This window comes from Emys orbicularis, chromosome 3, assembly GCF_028017835.1.
Source record: "Emys orbicularis isolate rEmyOrb1 chromosome 3, rEmyOrb1.hap1, whole genome shotgun sequence".
Taxonomy (NCBI): domain Eukaryota; kingdom Metazoa; phylum Chordata; order Testudines; family Emydidae; genus Emys; species Emys orbicularis.
The window spans coordinates 171,135,990-171,157,069 of NC_088685.1; positions in this window are offsets into that span (position 1 = coordinate 171,135,990).

A 21,080-nucleotide genomic window follows, 5' to 3' on the forward strand; every position below is an offset into this window, starting at 1 on the left:
CCGTGGAATGATAGGATGGGACAGGCACGACAACAGATGCACAGATTTCCTCTCTGAGCACTCACACACTGCCTTTTCTATGGAAGGAGATGGTTTTGGACTCAGAAGTCTTTGTGGAGAAGGGTCAATATGGACAAAGGCTCAGAGATGTAAATGGGAGAAGGACATGGATAACACTCTAAGGCAGGCATCACTCAGTGTGCAAAAGATTATTATATTAAAAAGTCAATATTGATGAGTCCTTTATCTCATTAATCTAGAAGGTTCATGGTGTTTTGATCTCTGTACTGCTATCCCTCCTCCCTTTTCTTGTTGTTATTCTTGTCTTTATAAGTGTACTCCTATTTCCTCCACTGGAGCTTGTATTCCTTTCCCTGAATCCTGTTTCCACAAACCTTGCACTTCAGTCACTTGTTCCATGCATATGCCATCACCGTTCACTGTTAATTTCACTTTTAAATGTGATGGAAGATTAATCCATTTTAGACAGATGGAGGATGGAAACTACTCTACATGTATAATATGTTGTTCTTGTTGGTAGGTTTTCCATACATTTCTGTTCTCCTTTCTTTAGATACTCTCATGCTCATGAATGTTACTGTTATCATTCAATATTGTCCGTTTTTTCCAAAATGTTTAATTCTATCTTGCGAGCATGACACAAATGACAGTGACAAATTCCATCATAAAGGATTCTCTTGTCTAATGTACAGATATATTCTTCTCTACCAGCGCCTTAAAGAAACCATGCAAGTTTCTTGTTTCTAAAGATATTTTTTATATTTTTTAGATTTGAAGTTATTTTTATCTATCAACTTTTGCTTATCAAAACTATCAAACGTTTCTAAAATAGTTTGCATCTCTTCATCTTGAGAATTTGCTAACGCAGACTACTACTATTATAGACAGCACTATAATCTGATCCTTCAGCCCTTACACAGATAGTCTCTGCTACAGCCAGTTGTTCCATTTGCTTCAGTGGGACTTCTCATATGAGTTAGGATTGCAGAACTGGACCTTATATCAATTACATCAATGTCTTCATTAATAAAATCAGCAGTACTCTGTGTATACACTGTAGGAATGTAATCCTGATTTCCATAGTTCAAATATTATGGAACTGTGGATGGCACAGGAAAGATGTTTGATGTAGTCCTGATTTTTTTCTTTTAATGATTCAATAAATTTTTAAGTTCTTTTAAGCCGAATGTTTTATTAACTTACTCCCAAACATATTTGTAAATGAGGGCAGAGTTTGGACCATTGTCTATCTGTTTCCTTTGTAGGATTGCTTAGATGGTCTGCTGTAAATATGATATTTAAATTGTATTTTTAATTGTTTCAAAATTTCCTCTATTTGTGGTAGTCCATTGTTACTCCAGAGCCCTCTTTGTCTGTTCAATCAGAATGATTTTGCCCTTTAATAGTCGCTTAGGCTACATCTACACTTACGTGCATCCCTTAGTACTTGTCCGTGTACTGCTAGTACGTATACCCTGTCCACAAATGCCATAATGAGCACAGGTACATGCTGTGTGCGCGCACACAACCGTGTCTATGCTGCCCCTGTTTGGTACATGTTGTTACCACTACCATTTCAGGGACGGTATCCCAGTGTTCTGTCCATCACATCAGATACTCTAGGAACAGCCTTGCTGCATGTTGCTACTACTGTATGCTGCTTTCACACATTTGGTGGTGGCAGCTCCTGCTCATCTCTCCCTTCTGCCAAATTGCATGGAAGACATGGAGCAAGTCCATGATGATGTGAATCTTCTCCTGCTCCTGGGACAAATATTCATGTGGTGCAATATCAGATACTGGATGGAATGGGTCCAGAAATATTTGAGGGTGAATGAAAATCCACTGGGGTTCCATGAAACAGATGTGCTGAATGTTGGGATGGCAATGGTAGGTCCATGAGTGGACAGCCACATCTGATCCCATATCACCTTGAAAACCTCAGGATGACAACCAGTGGCTGCATAACTTCCGAATGAGGAATCAGACCTTAATGGAGTTGTGCGAGGAGCTTGCTCCACCCCTCCAGTGCTTACCCATTCATTTTCAGAAACCCATACCAGTACAGAAGAGGGTGGCGATTGCCCTTTGAAAACTAGCAATATCTGACAGCTACCACTCAGTTGGCAACCAGTCCGGGATTGGGAAGTCAATTCTCAGGGTGGTGGTTGTACAGGTTTGCCATGCTGTCAATACTGTCATCTACCCAGGGGTGGGTGCTAAAACCCACGTCCCTGAATTTATTGCTGGATTTCTGAGGAGGGGTTTCAGGACTGTGTGGGAACCATCGATGGAACACACATCCTAATACTTTGCCCACCAAAAGGGGCCAATGAATGTGGGAACCGACATGATACACTTGTTCTCCAAGGCTTGGTGGACCACATGAGCATTGGACACACAAGAAAGGTTCATGATGCCAGTGTGCTCAGGAGATAAGGATCGTGCTTGAGGGGGAAAGAAGGGACATTATTCCCTAGAAATGATGTGGTTCTATACTGTGATTCTGTGCCAACAGTTATTTTGTGGGACCTCGTATAATGCATCTAACATGGATCCTGAAGCCATATGCTGACATCACCTTCCCAAGAAAAAGGGAATTCAACTAGAAACTGAGGAGCTGCAGAATGGTGTCATCTGCAGACCCATATGGATGCCAGTGTGGCCAACGTGGTTCACATAATCGTGGTGTACTATGCCTTGCACAACATATGTGAGGCTATAGGGGACTATTTCCAGAGCGAGTGGGCACAGGGCAGATATGGTTTTCAAAGCCTGTATAGGCAGCTGGATCCCACACATACGCACACTGCTCTGGTTCCCGCCAGGCAAGGGAAATTTGTGATGCTATTTGCTCGCACATCACAGAGTAGCGGGGAGCCAGAAGGTCACTTTGGACTGTGCCAAAGGACACAGCATGACATGATGCTGCTGGAAAAGCTCAAGGGACCATTGCCATGTGGCTGTGTTGCGACATACTTTGGTGGATTTTGGTCCCTGGCAACCAATGTTAATGAACCAACTGAAAGCAGACAATTGTGTGAGGAGAGCCCCTCCACGAGCTTTGGCCCTGGTTTTGTGCTGCAGAGGGTGTATACACATTTTTTTGCCAGCATGGAGCAATGTTTTTGTCATATGTTAACAGCTCTGTTTCAGGGTGCTTTATGGGAAGCACTTTCATTGTTAAAGTAATTGAAAAACAGTTCAGTAAGGTTTTCGGAAGGGCTTCACACATTCCTTCTTCACAATCTTTTCTGATGCTGTACTCACAGCACTTATCAGCCTCTGTGTGTGAGTACTCCTATGGTTGTAAGTGGTGAGAATTTGGGGGAAGAGAACAGATCATAAAAGCACTGCTCAGTGTCAGATATATTCAGTGTTAATTTACTTGTGTTCCCTTTGCCTGTATTGTCACTTAAATTATTAATAAAGCCGTAAAGACATTTAAGTACATTTCTCTTCTGTTTTTCATTGTGGTGTTTTGGACAGCAACAGTTGTTCTCATCCCTGGGTCTCTTGTTTTTTGAAATTAGGAAATTCATCACTGGGGAGGAGGGGTTGTGGGAGGGACACAGAAAAGTAAAGCAGTTCAGGACGGTTATGCAACAGTACTCCCAAGACTGCAAGCTGTGAAAGCTGGCTGGGGGTGGAGGATGAGGGGTCTTTAAAGCATAGCTCGATGTCAGATATCTGCACTGCTCATTTTTTAGTTTTGTTTCCTTTCTCTGGTTTGTCACTTTTGTTATTTACAAAGCCATAAAGACATTTATGTACATGACTCTTCTGTTCTCATTCCGGTGCTGTTGACAGCAACAGTTAGTTCAGAGCTTAAGTCACTGGCAAGAACCCTGTTGTTGTTTTTTTTAACACTAGTAAATTCATGGAGCATAGGAATGGACAGAGAATTCATTGCATTTCTATGCCACCAGACAGTTACAAAAATCACAGTTATGTGCTATGACTCCTGCTGACCCATTCCAGATGTGTGGGAAATATCCCATTGAACATATTCAGAAAGCAAGATGCATGCACAAGTTAAGTGAATAATAACTTAAAAGAGATACATGGAACACAAAACTAAAACAATTTTTAACAGGAACTCCAAACGAACAAAAAAAGGGTGAGATTCCCTGAGAAATGAACCAACATTACTGTCCCTGGACCTGTCTCCTGGCCCTTCCACCTCCCTCCTCCTCTGAAAAGGGGGGAACGACAGTGGAATAGTGTGCGGGGGGACAAACGGGGATGTCTTCTGCGTGGAGTCTTGGGGGCCAAACACAAGCTGGGCTGCAGGGACTAGATCAGGCTTATTCTCCTCCTGGATGTCCTGCTGGGTTCGCCTCTGAAGGGTTTCAGGTGCCAATGGAGGATACTGTGCAAGCCATCCAGCATGCTCCTCCCGGTCATGGGGGCAGGGTTGGCTCCACCACCTCAGCAGCAGCCTGGATGGCAGCTGCCGAAGGAGGAGGAGGTTGTGCCTGTTTCCAGAAAGGAATAGCAGCCATGCCAGCGGACAGGTTCTGAAAGCGTTCAGCCACCAGTTGTACTAGTGACTTCATGAATGCATGGTCCTGTTCCCTCTGGCATACCCCCATTCCCGGTGGTGTGACTCCATTTCCAGAAACCGGCTCATCAGTGCCTCATTTTGCTGAAGAGCCCAATCTTCACATGCGCTAAGGAACTTGAACTGCTCCTGACTCCTCCTGTCAGTGCCAATGGACAAGCCCTCCAGGGTCTTTTTCCATCTGCCTCTGCGGTCTCTCTGTTGCCTCTCCTGCCCTCCTGGTGGAATGGTTTCCCTGTTGGCATTAGAATGTCCCACCAAGTCAAAGCCAAAGCTAGTTTTAATTTCATTTCTCCTTTGAAGAAGCATAAGAAATCCTTCCACAAAACATAAGTGTGCTACAAAAGACCACAATATAAATACTTTTCAGCATCTCAGGAATGCTGCTGTTACAGTCTCCTTCCTTCAGACAACTTTTGCAGCCCATGAGGAAGGAGCTGAAGGTAATAATGGTAAGAGACTTTTAGTACTGTTAAAATGTAATATTTCCAGTGCATGAATGGGTTGGTTGGAGACGGAGTGGGGTTCAGTTCCTTTCAGAACTTACATTACCAGTTACCTATCTGTTCTTTAAGGGCTGGCCATCAGTTGGAGAACATAGCAGTTTTGAAGGTACCAGAATGGAAAAGAGAGGTATGTTTCCAGTACTGTTGAGGAGATCCAGCCACCTATGCCGGAGAGGGGTTTCTGCTGATACTCTACATAGTGCTGCGAGGAGGAGTTTGGTGAGCTATGAAGTTGGACCAAGCACATGCCCTGCTCTTAAACCTGAAGAATCAGCTTACGTTTCTGCTACACCAAAATTTTGCTGAATTATGCTTACAGGACTGGGAGGCAATTGGGGAGGAAACTGATTAACTGTATTCTAAGCTAGCAGATGGAGTTCCCATGGAAGAGGAACAGAGAACCACAAAGAACATCCTTCCACCCCCAAATCCTTCTGCATCGCCAGAAAGTCCGGTTCCTGTGTCCAGTGAACAGTCTTGAAAGGAATGGGGAAACAGAGTCATACCCCAAGTGTATTTTCTTCCCTTTAACACTGCAAGTCAGTTGCCTCTCCACTGCTAAGGGACATGACACTGTGTTTTCGCAACCACCAGAGCGGATCCTTCACCCACCCCAACTTCCCCCGGCTTCTGCTGAGTGGCTCAACGCAGGGAGAGGCCAGATACCAGGGACTGGGAATGATACAAAACATTTGAAATTATCACAGAGAGAAGGGACCGCTTTTAAGTTCGTCAGACAACAAAAGGGGTCCTTTCCCTTCCCACACTGAGGCAGGCCCAAACCCAAGCCAGCAAAAGCACCCCCACCTTCCGTATGGCTCCTGTTTCTAAGTGGAAGGAAAGATGGGGCAGTGGGAGTGAATCTTTGAACAACCATAAATGTCATAAAACTGTTCTTTCCCCACATGGGACTTTTCCAAACCTGCCCCCTCCTTCCCTTTCTTCCCAGTCCATGAGGCCTAGGGCTTATCCCTGCCAAAGTGCTGGCCAAGAAATGCACAGGTACAGGGGCGCAGTAACTGCTCAGTAACACTCTTTGTTGTAAGCAACAGAGGGTCCTGTGGCACCTTTAAGACTAACAGAAGTATTGGGAGCATAAGCTTTCATGGGTAAGAACCTCACTTCTTCAGATGCAAGTTGCATCTGAAGAAGTGAGGTTCTTACCCACGAAAGCTTATGCTCCCAATACTTCTGTTAGTCTTAAAGGTGCCACAGGACCCTCTGTTGCTTTTTACAGATTCAGACTAACACGGCTACCCCTCTGATACTCTTTGTTGTAGCTTCTGTTAAGTGTATTACAATGGTTGGTGGGATTTCAATAATACCATTGATTTTCAGCACTGTGTTGCTCCGAGACCATGTCTGGGTGGAGTGGGGGTGGGAAGTGGTGTGATGGGGTGGGGTGGGGTGGGGAGACTGGGCCAAGCCATGTGGCACTGGAGCAAGAAGGGGTATTTCTGGGGGGTGGAGTCCATTGTAAAATGTATTAGCCTCAAGTTCTGGTTTCTGCAGCTTCAGGCTCCTCAGGGGGGCTTCCTTAACTGGGTCCACCAGGTAGAGGTGCAGAATTATATGATCCTCTTCCTCCAGGTCTCCTGGGGCTTCCTCAGATGTCCCCACTGCCTCCTCACCCTGCCCCTCATCAGCATCCCATCATATGATGAGGTTGGAGGGGTTGAGTAGGGGGTCTTGAGTCACTTCAGGCTCCATACTCACAGCCCTAGAGAGCATCCAGTCCAGTTAATTGTAGCATGGGCAAGTGTGAGGTTCCCTCCTGGAGCAATTGCCCTTCACCCTCCGATACAAGAAACTCAGGTACCTTAAGCCCTCCCCGCACTGGGACGGAGTCCATTGAATACCAGTCTCCATGAAATCTCCCAGTAGAAGTGTATATTCCTGCCACTCTGGGCAAAGACATAGAGGACGACATACTCTGACCACACACTGATGAGCATCTGGGTGTGCTCCAAAGACCCTGTCATAAAACTGTTCTTTCCCCACACTGGCCTTTTCCAAACTTGCCCCCTCCTTTCCTTTCTCCCCAGCCCATGCGGCCCCTTGCCTACTCTGTATTGTAGAATGGTTATGGGGTCATGCCACAGAAAAGACATGTACAGACTGATATCTCTTATGCATGCTAGCATTCTTGCTGTGCGCTCTCCTTCAGGAATGTGCTGCAGGGCTTCAGATGTGGACAATAGGGGGGTTATGGCACAACAACGCACATGTAAATATGTACAGTCACAAGTGTAGATGTAATCTTAATGCTCTATTAGTTTTTTTAAACTATCTTAGTTCAGTATGTAGAATTTTTCTTGTATTATTCAGTCCTTCTTAACATTCTGTTTTAATCTTGCATTGCACCAAAAACTCCCACTAAAGTCATGAGGGATTTTGGATGAGCAAAGAATGTAGAATCAGTCCTAAGCACGAATATGGTATGTCTTGTACACTGCTTTATTCCTACACTTCCTTTTTACTTTGGCTGTCTTCCATCATCTTGTCTTGCGTTCACCACCTCCACTTGTTTTATTAACCATCCGGTAAAAAAAAAAGTTTCAATAGCAATTCCAGTTTCTAACGCAGTCAGAGTTCAGTCTTTGAACAGGAACAAAAGAAAATGGGTTACATCCTTGATGTAAATTAAGGGACTCAATTAAAATTATACCAAGGTTTAGTCTCCAACTGTGCTTTGTCTTTTTTTTTTTTTTTTTTTTTTTAACCTGACAAATTAACAGGGATTGCTCAGCTGTTCCAATTTTGACCTTTAAGGTTCATCAGTTTTGCTTTTTTCCCTTCTTATGCCACTGTGTTCCAGGCACCAGAAAAAGCTCAATATTCACTAAATGAAAAGCTAACTCTTTCATTTACTGTTATTTTGACCTGTTTTGTCATGTCACTTCTCTGATCTCCACCTTTCGCATTAGACTTCGTCCCTTTCTTTCTGTGTCATCAGGAGGCAAATCTTCTTCTTCTGTATATCACAGCTTAGATGCCTCTAGTTTCTCCTTGTGTCATGGTGTAGTGTTTTCAGTTACATATCATTATATCATAGATTCCAAGGCCAGAAGGTACCTCCTATATAACACACACATGGAATTTCCCCAAAATAATTCCTACAGCATCTCTTAGAAAAACATCCAATCTTGATTTTAAAATTGTGAGTGATGGAGAATCCACTACGTCCCCTGGTAATTTGTTCCGATGGTCAGTTACTCTCTCTCTTAAAAATAGATGCCTTATTTCCAGTCTGATTTGTCTAGCTTCAACTTCCAACCATTGGATTGTGTTATACCTTTCGCTGCTGGAGAACTATTACCACATATTTGTTCCCCAGTGAGTTACACCTGGCAAAGGACATAAAAGGTAATAAGAAGAAGTTCTTTAAATACATTAGGAACAAGAGAAAAACAGGTCCTCTGCGTAGTGAGGAAGGAGAGCTAATAACTGAAGACATCAAGAAAGCTGAGGCATTTAATGCCCATTTTGCTTCAGTCTTCACTAAAAAGGTGAATGGTGACTAAATACTCAACACATTTAATATTAACAACAAGGTGGAAGGAACACAAGCCACAATAGGGAAAGAACAGGTTAAAGAATATTTAGATAAATTAGATGTATTCAAGTTGTCAGGGCCTGATGAAATTTATCCTGGGGTACTTAAGGAACTAGTTGAAGCAAGCTTGGAATCTTCAGTGATTATCTTTTGAGAGCTTATGAAGGACAAGTGAGGTCCCCGAAGACTAAAGAAGAGCAAACATAGTACCTATTTTTAAAAGGGGGAACCAAAAGGACCTGAGGAATTACAGATCAGTCAGCCTTCCTTAGATACCCTGGAAAGATACTGGAACAAATGATCAAACAATCAATTTGTAAACATCTAGAGGATAATAGAGTTATAAGGAATAGCCAGCATCAATTTGTCAAGGACAAATCATGCCACACCAATCTAATTTCCTTTGACAGCATTACTGGCATACTGGATGGTGGGGAACAGTAGATGTGATATATCTTGATTTTAGTAAGGCTTTTGACACAGTCCCGCATGACACACTCATACGCAAACTAGGGAAATGCAGTCTATATGAATTTACTATAAGGTGGGTACACAACTGGTTGAAAGGCTGTACTCCAAGAGTAGTTGTCAGTGGTTCATTGTCAAAATGGAGGGAGATATCTAGTGAGATTGCACAGGAGTCAGTCCTTGGACCAATGCTATTCAAAATTTCTTTAATGATTTGGATAATAGAACAGAGAGTATACCTATAAAATCTGCAAATGACATCAAGCTCGCAGGGGAGCAGGTTACACCCACTCTGGAGGACAGGATTAGAATTTAAAACGACATTGACAAAGATTGGAGAATTGGTCTGAGTTCAACAAGATTATTCACTAAAGACAAGTGCAAAGTATTTCACTTAGGAAGGAAAAATCAAATGCACAAATACAAAATGGGGGATAACTGGCTAGGTGGTAGTACTTCTGAAAAGAATCTGGTGTTATAGTGGATCACAAATTAGAAGAGTCAACAATGTGATGCAGCTATTAAAAAGGCTAACATTCAGTGGTATATTAACAGGAGTGCTTATGTAGGACATAAGAGGTAATTGTCCCACTTTACTTGGCACTGGTGAGGCCTCAGGTGGAGTACTGTGTCCAATTCAGGATGCCACAGTTTAGGAAAGATGTGGGCAAATTAGAGAGAACCCAGACCATAGCAACAAAAATGATAAAAGGCTTAGAAAACCTGACCTACTAGGAAAGGTTAAAGAAACTGGACATGTTTAATCTTGAGAAAAGAAGACTGAGGGGCAACTCAGTGATAGCCTTTAAATATATTAAGAGTTGTTATAAAGAGAAATGTGATCAATTGTTCTCCATGTCCACTGAAGATAGGACAAGAAGTAATGGACTTAATCTGCAGCAAGGGAGATGCAGGTTAAATATTAGTAAAAACTTGCTAACTATTAAGGTAGTTAAGTTCTGGAATAAGCTTCCAAGGGATGTGGTGGACTAATAGGCAGCAGGTTTAAAACAAACAAAAGGAAGTATTTTTTCACACAACGCACAGTCAGTCTGTGGAACTCTTGGCCAGAGGATGTTGTGAAGACCAAGACTATAACAGGGTTCAAAAAAGAACTAGATAAGTTCATGGAGGATAGGTCTATCAATGGCTATTAGCCAGGATGGGCAGGGATGGTGTCCCTAGCCTCTGTTTGCCAGAAGCTGGGAATGGGCGACAAGGGATGGATCACTTGATGATTACCTGTTCTGTTCATTCCCTCTGGGGCACCTGGCATTGGCACTGTCAGAAGACAGGATACTGGGCTAGAGGGACCCTTTGGTCTGACCCAGTATGGCTGTTCTTATGTATTTTCTTATGACTCCCTATCATTGGAAGTTTTTAAAACCAGGTTGGACAAGCATCTGTCAGGGATGGTCTAGGTTTACTGGGCCCTGCCATAGCGCACGGGGCTGGACTTGTCAAGGTCCCTTCCCACCGTACATTTCTGTGATTCTATGTGGGACCCCATAAGGGGAGAAGGTCCCAGAGCCCAGGCTCCAGTCTGAGCCCAAACATCTATACTCCAGTTTTATAGCCCTGAAGCCCAAGCTCCACGAGCCCAAGTCAGCTGGCACAGGCCAGCTGCAGGTGTTTTATTGCAGTGTAGACATCCCTAACGATATCACATCAACACTATAACCTTTACTAAGGAGTATATACTGGCTTAGTGTCACATAACATGTCAGTTGGCGAGCTGGGACGCAAGCTGGGAAGAGAATCAGAATCCTAAGCCAGTCACTTCACCTTGATGTGCCTCAGGTATCTTAGAATGGGGGCCATAATACTTGTAAGGAGCTTTGCATTCTACAAGTCAAAAATCTAACTATTCTAAGATATTACATGCAAAAAACTACATTAAAAGAATATTAAGCTGTAAAGTCAAGCACTCAAAAGATAGGAACTGCCAGAATTTAGGTTGCCTCTGCAACCTTAATTAGTCTCTTTTTGCGTGCGCTTTATGATACAATCTGTAGTTACATGATCACATACTGGTTTTTTCCCAACTCTTTCCTTTCCCCCAAAGCTCTCATTGATCTCCACGGAGGAATGAAAGTGTGCTCCTTGTCCCATCCTAGGCTCCCTGGCTCTGTGCAGAGGACTGTGCCTCAAACCTGACTTGGATACATAGGCGCCTACACCATGGGTGCTCCAGGGCTGGAGCACCCATGGGAAAATAAATAGTGGGTGCATGGCAGCCCCGCCAATAAGCTCCTCTTCCTCCCCCCCCAGCGCCTCCTGCCCACCAGTGATCAGCTGTTCAGCAGCATGTAGGAGGCGCTGGGGGTGGGTGGGAGAGGAGCGGGAGCAGCAAGAGGCGGGGGAGAGGATGGAACGGGGTGGGAGGATGTGGGGCAGGAAGAGGTGACGGAGGGGGCGGAACAGGGCCGGAAGAAGCAGGGGGAGGGGGTAGAGTGGGGGTGAGAAGGGGCAGTAGTGGCTGTTTGGGGGAAGGATGGAGTAGGGGAGTGGCCTGGGGCAGAGTGGGGGTTGAGCAGCCCCCCGGGGAACTCAGAAAGTCAATGCCTCTGCACTGGAGGGAAGATGGGGACTCTTGCCTGCCCCCAATTTCTGGTGCTCCCTGAATTTGTGTGGGAGGCTGGGAAATGAAGTATGTGTTTCCCCTAGGCCCTACACTCCCCTTACTTCTGCGCAGAGGTTAGGGATGGGAGGGAGTGGGTTCCCCTGATCTCCTTCTCCTGTCTGTTGTTACTCCCCAATTCTATGAAGAGGTGCCAAGAGTAAAAGGGAGAGCCTCTTGGCTCTGATCTTAGAAACAGAAGGAGCTCTGTTGCCATGCAAGCTGAGAACGTTCTCTTACAGTGCCTGGGGAAGAGCATGCACAGGATTCCAGCCAAAAAAGTTCATGAGAGGGATGCCATTATTGTGTTACTGGAAGTGCAACTGGCTGTCAGCTCACAGTGACACTGTGCACAAAGTACTGTACAGTGCACAAATGAAAACAAACTGAAAAAATGTGTAGCTTTGTTCACTAACTTTTTTTCAGTCTTAACTGTTTTATGCCCGGATCCTGTGAAGACTGACACATGTGCTTAACTTTGTCTTATGGCCAGAACTTTCAGAAGGACTCAGAACCCACAATTGTGGGCAGATTTTCAAGAGTTCAGCTCCTATTGAGGCACCAAAATATGAAGCCAATTTTTTAAAATAATTCAGCACATTGCTGCTTAGCAGTTTGGAAAATCTGGCCTTTATTTAGGTGCCTAAAGGGGAGCTGGGAACTTTTGAAAACCTAGTTCCAATTGTGAGTGCTCAGCACTTGAAAGTCTAGCCCCATGGATAGTCCCATTGAAGCCAGTGGGCCCACTCACAGCGTGTAAGGTTAAGCACACATATAAGTGTTTGCAGGATCAGGGCCCTAGGCATGAGGTATAGCAATAATAGGCAACCCCTTTTCATGCATAAATGTGATTTTCAGGTGAATAGTGTCTCATTAATGTAATGGGTGGGAATGGCAAACTTCTCATGTTCTGTGACATAACCCACAATATTTGATTTACCTTGTTGCTGATCTCCCACAGAAATGGAAAGCAACAGACAGAGGTATTTTATATTTATATGTTTCTATCAAATAGCTGCCCTTCTAAAGGAATTATTAATTTGCATGACATACAAGCATTCTGTTGTGCACCAGAAGACCTTTATGCTGATTCCACTATTATTGAAGACTGGTGTCCTCTAACAAGCCATTATTGATCTATAATCAACTTCCTCAAATACCCAAGAACATTATGTCTCCTTCTAAAATAATCTGTTTCTAGCTCTCTTTGCTTATATTGCAATTAAGAGTACCACAGCTACAACTAAAGGGAGTTACAGACCAAGACAGCTACTGTAATTGTTATAGATTAGTTTGATTACAGGGATTTAAAATAATTCTCCCTGCCCTCCTTTTCTCTCTCCCTCTCTCTCTCTCTCTCTCAATGGACAAGAGACACTATAAAAATTCTTGGATATTGAAAAATGTCCCACAGTTTGGGCAAATCGGTTAAAATAAATAGCAAGCCGTCTAATTTCATGTCCATGCAAAACAGATAACACTTGCACATATATAGCCAGTAATGAAGACACTTAATATGTTTATATTTAAGTAAAATAAATAATTCTCTCTAAATTAATTCCTAATGTACGTGGGTGTTTCACTCTCTTTAACATGTTAAAGCAGCCTTGTTAAATGTGAACTGAAAAATATTTTAAATCTCTTTTCAAATTCTGAATTAGTACCACCATATAGATGTGCAGACTTAAAAATTACATATCAATTTGCACTTTAAAACAAAATATTCACAAATCAGTCTGGGCTCAGTCCTGTAGGATCATGTCCATTGTATTCAGTTACCTGCCAAGACCTGCTGCAGTCAAGAGTCCATATTTTCCTGGCAACCAATGATGTCCCAAACACCTAAATCAGAGCAAGAGCTGCAGCTGTGTGATTAATTTTGGACTGTGATCTCCTAAGCAAAAGATGGTTGTGCCTGTTAGGCCACTATATAGATTTGGATGATGTTTGTATTACTGAGGGTATAGTAGGGAATGAATTAGGTCCTAATATTTGCAGGATGGTCATCCCAAATCTGAATATTGCTAGAATTGGACCTTCTCTCTTCCCCTCTGCTCCCAGGCCTATCTGATCACTCTTCTCCTCTTTACTCCTTTAATAAAATCAGGGTAGAAGCACCAGTGCTGCCTTTAAAATCTGATCCCTCTGAGGAGAATGTGTAACACTGTGAATGTCTCTTTCCTTGAGCTATCTATGGAGCTTAGGGTCGCAACACGAGGTTTGATCTTTTTCATCACTTCCTTGAACACCAATCATTCATTCTTTCTCCCACTGGCTACAGGGAAGGGGAGTCACTCATCTTTGTCCTGCCCGCCTAGAAGAGGCAAGCAAGGACAAACTTCTTCTTTCTCCTTCACTCTTCTCCCTGTGTTGGTAGAAGGAAGGACTGAGGACTCAATGACTCAGAAACCAAGCCCTTCTGCACTAAGCAGGCCATGTGGGAAGAAGCTGATCTGGGCAGCTTCACATTTGACTTTGCTTTCACTACTAGACCTGGAAGGGTGTTCAACCCCTAAGTGTCTGCTACTGCAGCCCAAGGCAGCTGCATATCCAGGTCATGAATATTTAGGGCATATTCAAGTGACAGAATAGCACTACTATTCATGCTATTCAGCTATGTTATTCATCCCTTCTATGGAACTGGTGGGGAGATTGCCACCTATGGTGCTGCAGCAAGTGGTTTACTGGGAGTCAGTAGGTTCGGACTCCGTTTTTTGTTGGGAGTACTGCTGTTAGAAATACTGGGCAACATTTTAAAAAGTAATTAAGCAACTTGAAAGTCAGTGGGACTTAAAATCCTAAATCACTTAGGGGCGTGTGACAGAAGTTCAAAAAACTATACTGAAAATGTGCCAGACAAGTATGGACTTTTGGGACAATAAGTTTTAAGTGAATTTCCTGGGGATACCCTAGGATGTTAATTACCCAATTCTTGTTATGGAAAAACCCAGCCTTTTGAAGCTACTCCCTGAGGAGAAAGTTTTTGTCTGTTGATTACCTGTTACCGAAGGCCAAGATTAAAGGCCCAAGTTGTATAAAGAAACTGCTGCTCTGCCCAGCCTGGGTTCTGGTTCTGACTCTAAGACAGTTATGAACATGTAACCATGGGGAAAATCCAGTTGTGGATTTTGAAGGACTGACGCCTAACAGAGCCCGAGTTTGGCATTGGGGTGACCACTGGTAAGCATTTTAGCATGTGGGTAGATTCTTGTTGTTGTTGTTGTTGTTTGTTTTGAATGTTTTCTCTGTAATGCTTTTACCTTAAGAATAAATGTGCTTGGTTATAAAGAGCTGTATGGTAACAATATACTGGGCATAGCCTCTGGAGAGAAAGCAAAGTGTAGACACTGGCCTTTTAGACAGTGTGGCTTGTTGGGAATATCACAGTGTGGACAGGATGCTGTGGAGCTTGGAAAAACACCGGTCAGGAGGAAGACAGACACAGGTCTTTGCCCAAGAGAGGTGACAGCTGGGCGCTGTAAACCTTTGAGAGTGTCTTTGGTGAACCACAAAGGAGTCAGTGTGTTTGAAAATGTTACCCACTAGTTCAGGGGTTAGCAACCTTCGGCACATGGCCCATCAGGGTAATCCGCTGGCGTGCCGCGAGACATTTGTTTACGTTGACTGTCTGCAGGCATGGCCCCCCACAGCTCCCAGTGGCCACAGTTCGCCATTCTCAGCCAATGGGAGCTGTGGGAAATGGCTCAGGCCGCAGGGACATGCTGGCCGCCGCTTCCCGCAGCTCCCAGTGGCCAGAAACGGTGAACCGCAGCCACTGGGAGCTGCGTGGAGCCCTGCCTGCGGATGGTCAACGTAATAAACAAAATGTCTCACAGCCTGCCAGTGGATTACCTTGATGGGCTGCGTGCTGAAGGTTGCCGACCTCTGCACTAGTTAAATCTTAACCCCCCTGTGGGCATAAAAAAATCCATGGCAGATTTTGAAAGACCAGGAGTATTTTTATATTTATTGTGTGCTGTATCTGTTACTACTCATTTCACACTTGCATTTCCCCCCATCATTACCGGGGGGCAAATAATAGTTCCCCAGGTTCATTGTTTAATAATCCTTCCCCAACCACCCACACACACAAGATAGTTATGGATTTTTTTTCTTCTTTTGTCATGAATAAACACTATGCGGTGAGTAGTTATGGGCTCTATGTCTTACTTAGCTAAGGGGGAAATAATGGTGCTTTCAGTTAAGTACTTAAAATCATCAGCAATACACTGATTAGCCAAATGTCAACAGAGGAAATAAGCCATATAGATTGTTGTGATATTTTGGTTAAAATAAAAACATGTATTTGAATCATACCGGAATGAAATGTGCTCTCTGAATTTTTCATCACTGCACCCACCACAACAAATGCACAAGGCTTTTCTTGTTAAAATGATTCCTTTAAAATTTCAATCAGCTGTCACCAGCCATTGATCACAGACCTCTGACTGCACCCTCCTTTTCTGAGCCAAGCCCTCTGTACGTCTCATCACTTACTTCATAAAACATCTGTAGCTGCTTTCCCTTGTATAATGAATTTTTGCCATTAGTGTATCATCACAAGAGCTTGCTTGCATAGATGCATCTTCATATTATTTTTTTAACCGTGCCAACTGAAATAGGAATAAACTGTCAAAAAAACGCAAGCCCGATAAAAAATGGGCTTTAGTTGCAATCTTAAGTCTTGATCCTGTGAACACTTTGGCGCATACTTAATTTTACACACATAAGCAATGCTGTTGAACTCATGGGAAAGGCCCATGTGCATAAATCATGCATGTGGACAAATGTGTTCAGGATTAGGCCCAGGGTGTTTCCTAAGGAAATGTTTCATTGTTGAATAACCTACAGGAAACAATTAGCACAAAGGCCTAATGAGCCAGGAGAGACTACATAGGTCTCTTTATTTATTTTTACATTACTGCAAATTGACGCGATCAGATTCTATAATCCTTAGCTATTTTTTTATTTATGATTATTTAAAACATTTCTCTGTGTGTGTGTGTGTGTGTGTGAGAGAGAGAGAGAGAGAGAGAGAGAGAGAGAGAGAGAGAGAGAGAGAAGTGTGCCAGAATTAGTTACATTATGCTTATGCCTCTGCTTTTAACATGAATTCTGTAGAAGTGGGTAAAAGTTACTTCTGGTGTATGCATCTTGAAAATGTTATGCCTTTGTTTACTGTGTCCTACAACTTTAAAATTTCTAAGAACTCTGCCTGCATGCAAAGACCAGGACCATTTTGTTATCAGAGCTACTGCTGCCAAGGAGACTAACATACCAGGCCTTGCATGTCAGTGCTTAATTTCTTATTATTTTACCTAATCTAAAGTGAATCATTATAAACAGGAAGTATGTTTAGCTCTTTGTGCATGGAAACATACACAACAATATTGGGTCATATTCGGCTCTCTGTTATACCAGTGTAAATCTGGAAAAACTCCACTGAGTTAATTGGAGTTACTCTGGATTTACAATGGAGTAGCTAAGAGCAGAAATTGTCCCAATGCATTGTTTTAAAATTAAATCTCCAATATTCAGTGCATCTTTCTCAACTTGACATTTTAGACAATTTGGACAAAGTTGTTTGAATACACTAATACAGGTTTATGATGGAGCAGAAGCCCAAACCTGATTTTCAGCAAGCAAGGAGTTAACTCCTGCAGAGATGACACATGGGAAACCCAGGTAAATTACAAAAGGGGGCTTACAGGAATGAAGGAAACGTTATAAGAATAGTAACTTGCTGGCAGAAGAACTGTGAGCTGGCAGAACTCCTATCTATTGATTATAAGCTTTACCTCAAGATTGGAGTTTTTCTATTTCTCTAACTAGAGATAAACTTTTCTTCTCATATTTCTTATACACTGTCTGTCTTTTCCACTGCTGAACTAGCCAATGACCTCTACTTTCTCACCCTGTCATATATACTTTTACAGGTGCTGCATACTTTATGTTTTAGGATTTTTGCCAAGTAATAGTATAGCTTTTAATCAAGTCCACATCAGCTGTCCGGTAAGCTTCATCCTATACCTCCAGACTAGAGTGCTGTAAAAATGAGGATCAGTGTCTCAAGGGAAATACAGGGACCTTGAATTTTGTGGTGGTGGTAAGCATTCCAGAGAACTTTACTTTCATTGGTAAATTTGATGAAGGGTACAAAGAAAAATATATGAACAAGTTTATAAGATGTATTACCAAGTTTTCTCTATATTGGGATAAAGGATTCAAAGACAGAAACAAAACATGTATATTGCAGAATGGAAAATATCCTTCTGTAATCTATCTTGACATCTTCAGATTCAGACAAAATAAATGAAACTGGATATTTTGCAGACTGTGAAACAAAAAAGATTTGCCTTTCCAGGGGGGAGATTTTCAAAACTGTCTAATGGATTTAGGAGCTCAAGTACCATCAAATTTCAGTAGAGTGCAGGCTCCAGCATCAGCCAGAATGTTTACACCACAATTAAACAGCCCTGCGAACCTGAGTCAGCTGACATGGGCCAGCTGTAGGTGTTTAATTGCAGTGTACATATACCCTAAAAGGCCTAGGGTTAGACTGTGCCTGGCCCTAGGCAAAGCATGCAAGGGATGATAGCATAGAGGGTAAGATGCTAGCCTGGGATTTGGATTCACTTCCCTCCTCCAGCATAGATTTTGTGCCTGGTGTTGGGTAAGTCGCTTAGTCTCTTTGTGCCTTGGTTCCCCATCTGTTAAATGGGGATAATACTATCCTACCTCACAGGAGTGTTGGGAAAATAAGTCCATTAAAAATGGTGAGGCACACAGATACTACAGAAATGTCTCTTGTTCATAGGAGGGCACAAGGAGCCTTTCACTCTCTTGCACCTCTTTGCAGTGGCTAGGCATAATGGCAGTCCTTTTCCTCCATTCTAGTATCCCACAGGCACCCAATAGGACAGAAAGAGGGGTGGGGAAGAGGCAAGGCTATAGTCCATCCCTCTTCTTCCCTGGCCAGCAGAGGTGACAGCAGGTTTATTTCCTTTGCATGCCTGGTTGCTCTTAGACACACTGTATATGTCCTTTCAGGCCCAATGCCTCCAAAGGTCTCCCTGACTCTGTGCAGCCCTCATCTTCCAGCAACACAACCTAATTCCTGATAGTCTCAATGTGGCTGTAAAACATATGTCTATTGTGTTAGTGACAGTTGTTGAAGGAGTCCACTCTCTAGACCTGTGGGGGAAAAGAAAGAAATGATGCATTTTGGAAGAAATTTCTTAATTCACTGGGTACAGTAGCTGTAAGAACAAGGCAGTAGGAGAGGACATAAGACACTGGAATAGGGCAGTCACAGGCAGGAGACAGGCAGGTGACCTGGGAAGTAGGGGGGGACACAGTCAATCAGAACAGGGCAGCAGGCAGGCATCACACCTTGACACTAATTAAGCCAGCTGGGATCCTGTAAATAGTTTTCACGCTACTTAAAGATGTCATGCTGAACTGATGAACCACATCAGTACAGAGTAGCTTATCTAACAACTTTAATTTCTGAGAAAAAAAGTGTGGTAAAATATTATGTGCATGCATCTCACCTTAAATTGTTAAATGAAGCTCCCAGCTTTGTTCTAAATTATTTGTAACTTTGCATATTCTATTTGCTTCAGCCCTTAGTCAAGCTAAATTTAGTCCTTTCTTAAACTGACTTAGCAGGCAAGAGTACTGAGTTGTAGTTGTTTTTCAAAAAAGGCTCAGGGAGCAGGGAGGAGAACCTTCTGAATTTTGTGATGTTCAGCTTAAAATTTTTCTTCAAAAAGGTGTTATATATTCTGTTGGAATTTAAATAACGTTTTTCTATATGAAGCTGTTACATGCATGCATTTATTATAATGCTGGTAATAGAGCAAATACATCTTATGTGAAAAACTCCCAGCAGGTACCATCAACATCTTGCATAACAATTTTTTGTTATGAATGTTCACCCAGACTGAAACGCATCTAATAAATTCAAGAGAGAAATATTTCTATTCCCTCTTGTCTTAAATTCTTAATGCAGTTGGAAATAAATAATGGATATACTCTGTTGGGAGCTACAACAAAACTAAACACATTACTTTTCTTTTATTAATACTGATATTTGCGGAACGTTCTCTCTAGTTGTACTGATTATGAATTTGTTGTTTACTCCACATTTCCATGATGTGTTTTGAAGCAATGGCAATTCCTGTCAGGGAAAAGCTGAGGTAGACTTGTAAGACTGGTGTGACGGGTTCCCCCAGTGCAGCCTGGAACTGGGGTACCGCTGAGCTCTTTGTCTTATCAACCTGGATTCCCTCTCACACTGTGATCCTGTGGTAAGCTGCAAACCCCTCCAGGTACTGCACTTGTACAGACATCCATGGACAGGGACACACCCAACTGAGTTACATGAATGCTTTCACCAGTCACTCATGAACCAACAATAGAGAGGCTCCAGCCAGTTCCCCACGGCTCCCCAGCCTAGGACCCCAGAGCTGTACCATCTTGCCCTGATCAGAAGCCTGACCAGTGTAAGTTTATTACCCAGTCTGCCCCTCCCTCAGTGTGGAGAGGACATGCACCAGCTCTTGTTCCTGAGCAGATTTCCCAAGCACTTCAAGCAAAAAACCTTCCGTTAAATTATAAAACAGATTTATTAACTACAGAAAGATCGATGTTAAGTAGTAAGCGCACAGATCAAAGTTAGTCACCTGAGAAATAAACGTAGAATCGCAATCTGAGTTCTGTAAACTAGACAAGATTTGAATCAAGCAGTGTCTCACCCTGATGGTTAAGTTCCTTCATACACCGGCTGAAATTCCTCTTTTCAGCCTGGGACCACCTCCCCAGTTCAGTCTTTGTTCTTCAGACCTGTTTCCAGGTGTTGAGTTGTGAGGGGAGTGAGGACAAATGATGATGTCACTTCCCCTCCTTTATAGGTTCTTCCAGCTTGCTGGAAAGATCTTTTGCTATGATGCGAGTCAAGCAGTGTCCATTGTCTGTGCGCCCTCTGAGAAGTCTTTGTTGTATTTAGATCCTGTGATAGTCCTGGGTAGGATGGATTCCCTCTAATGGGCCATCCACACTGTCTGGCTTCTCCATTGTTGTACCTTAAAGGCTGGTTGTGGGTGTTTCCAACCTCACAACATATTTCAATAACACGCACATAGCAAAATTTCATAACTTCACATACAATGACAGCACAGACAGTCCAACAGGGTATTAATGTTCAACAGATCAAGACTTTTAGAATGATACCTCACCAGGCATACTTTGTACAAAACATATCATAATCATATCATCATGGTAAATGTGGGCTGCCAGGGTGCTGCCATGCAAACATTCTAGCACATCTTGTAGTAACAGACA